Source organism: Notolepis coatsorum (genome assembly GCF_963971535.1).
Source record: "Notolepis coatsorum genome assembly, chromosome: 14".
In the NCBI taxonomy this organism is placed as follows: domain Eukaryota; kingdom Metazoa; phylum Chordata; class Actinopteri; order Aulopiformes; family Paralepididae; genus Notolepis; species Notolepis coatsorum.
The window spans coordinates 95,835,680-95,838,609 of record NC_140178.1 but is presented as its reverse complement, the minus strand read 5'-3'; the positions used below and the strand labels follow the sequence as shown (position 1 = coordinate 95,838,609).

General features: G+C 43.7%; 1 pseudogene across 1 annotated transcript; it reads right to left on the bottom strand.

Annotated features, from left to right (window-relative positions):
- Nucleotides 1–1,260: 1,260 nt before the first annotated feature.
- On the bottom strand, nucleotides 1,261–1,898 carry LOC311240976 (histone H1-like; annotated as a pseudogene). The gene has a single exon. The product of its transcript is annotated as a histone H1-like (transcript).
- Between the last annotated feature and the right edge of the window lie 1,032 nt (nucleotides 1,899–2,930).

Genomic DNA, 2,930 nt, shown 5'->3' with positions numbered 1-2,930 from the left:
AATTGCTCAGAGGGAATTCTCCAGCGATGCGCTCAAAGATGTCGTTAACGAAGGAGTTCATGATCCCCATGGCCTTGGAGGAAACGCCGGTGTCGGGGTGGACCTGCTTCAGCACTTTGTAAATATAAATGGCATAACTCTCCTTCCTGGACTTTCTGCGCTTCTTGCCTCCCTTGGCAGTTGTCTTGGTGACGGCTTTCTTTGAGCCCTTCTTGGGCGCTGGCTTGGCTGGTTCAGGCATGATGGTCAATCGGAACTATACAGCAACGAATGTGGAAACAGAAGCGCACTGCTGCCATTTTATAGGTCAAATTGTGTAAATACAGCTGCTTAGCTTCTTGTATACGATTGGTTGAGACGCTTTGTCCCACATTTCCCGCGCACAGGAAACTATTTGCGCGCAAAGCCATATAATTACCCAACTAAATACCTGTATGTCATGTATGTCCCTATGCCATAAATGATATGTTGTGTATGTCATAAATGTCACTATGAATTGAAAATGGGGGACCCTGATGTAAACAAGACAAACGTCTTTCTCTGGTCTGCATCCCCATACCTGTATGTCATGTATGTCCCTATGCCATAAATGATATGTTGTGTATGTCATAAATGTCACTATGAATTGAAAATGGGGGACCCTGATGTAAACAAGACAAACGTCTTTCTCTGGTCTGCATCCCCTTAACAATTGTGTGTATTGAGCCGTACTGTATTGTACCCATTCTGCAATCTGTTAAATTCATTCGTTCAGGTAGCGGGGAACATAATTATGTGCCAACAAATGATCCAAACCGGTCTGAATACATGAAATTACATTGATGTGCTGTGTCCACTAATGGGCCATCACCCGTAGTCATTCCAATAGTGTCATATGGTCATTTACGCACGAACATAAATGCACCATAATGATAGCAATTATGTATTTCCACAATAAAGGGCTCAACCCGCTGCGGTAAAGTATCTGCGTTAGTAGGACCCACTAATCAAACCGGACTTAATAACAATCAACATTATCTAATTAAGAACCTATATCTGATCTATATTTTATACAGATTTTGTTGTGGTATATTCTCCATATTTATATAATATATAAAGTTGCATTTGCTTTGTTGCCGTGCTGGAAGTAACTCCTGGAAATGAATATTAACACCCTCTTCACTTCCACACACTAGAGTACAATATTGCTTTTCATGGAAGTGGTGGGCAGCTCTTAAAAGAGACTTTTGTTGAATTAAAGACAACGTTCTGTTCAAACGCTTATCTCTTCTTGGGAGCTGCTCTCTTAGCTGCTTTTGGCTTGGCAGCCTTCTTAGCTGGGGCCTTCTTGGGCGCAGCGGGCTTTTTCACCTTCTTTGGGCTCTTGGCTGCTACAGTACCTTCTTGGGACTCTTGGCTGCTACCTTCTTGGGACTCTTGGCTGCTACCTTCTTGGGACTCTCGGCTGCTACCTTCTTGACTTTCTTGCAAGACTTCTTGGCGGCAGCAGGCTTCTTCGTTGCTGCCTTCGTGGGCTTTTTGGCCGCGACAGGTTTCTTAGCTGCTGGCTTCTTGGCTTTCGGAGCTGCTTTCTTTGCAGGCTTTTTGGCTTTAACCTCAGCCTTGTTGATCTTGAAAGAGCCTGAGGCTCCGGTACCCTTGACCTGGACCAGAGTTCCTTTTGTCACCAGACTCTTGATGGCGGTCTTAACGCGGGCCTTGTTCTTATCCACGTCGTAGCCACCGGCAGCTAGAGCCTTCTTCACGGCAGCCAGGGACACACCGCTCCTCTCTTTAGAAGCAGATACTGCCTCGACGACCAGGTCACTGACGCTGGGACCTGCCTTCTTAGGTTTGGGAGCTGCCTTCTTCTTAGCGGCCTTAGCCGGAGCGGCTGGAGCTGGAGCGACTTGTGCCATCTTCTCTCGTTCTGTGTCAGATTCAACACACAACTAGAATTATGATATTGAAGCTCAGTCAGAGGGCTGGTCTTAAACACTACATGAGAGCCATGTAGACTCAACCCACCCTGTCCTCCTCTGTGCTGCCAAAATGCTCTGCCGCTTGTGTTTTCTCCTCGCCAAAAAAGAGCTAAAATACACAACTATGAATATTGCAGGAATTTAACGCCAAATGGGTCAGCAGGCAGAAATATGTCCCATCAGAATTAAACCATTTGGAGACCCCTGGTGTGTTTGTGGACGCTTCAAACCACCAATTTGCGCCTTCACCATGGTGCGCAGCTATACCTTTCTATGTTATTTATGTCTCACAATTCTTTAGATTGCATTACAATCCGACATAATCTCGTTTTCCAGCGAGCCGAGCTACCTGACTAGAGACTGGGAGCAAGATTAGTAATCTGGGGTGACGCGTTTTGTTTTAAATTGATGCTTTTCCGGTGTTGGTAAACACACTGTTGCTGGTGGCCTGTAGCGTGGGTCACCTCGACTTCGTATGAGGGATGATCACCACCTTAGATCAGAGGAAGGTTTCACGTGGCCTATATTAATTACAACTAACATTTAATTAATTAATGTTGCAAAACATTTCCTAACTCACACAAGAAACTTAGCTACATTTTCGTTTTGGGAAAACTAGTTTGCTGTGTACTTTAGACTGCTGCATGCTTGTTGACAATACATGCTTTTTGGGCATTGCTGATCTGCTGTGTTTCTGATTAAAGTCTGCTACACTGAACACTTAGCACAATAAATAATAACTGCATTGGTCTATTTTAATTATATTTCAATAGTTTAAATATAGACATAGTAGATTCATAATGAATCATCATATCACCAAACATAAACGCACCATATCAACATGTTCTGCATTTCCACAAAAGAGGCCTTGCACGGAATGTTTGTGTAGTAAAGGCAATGGAATGGTTGCTATGTATACATTTTATGTATAGATTATCATATCAACACATAGTGTTGTGTCTTATTACT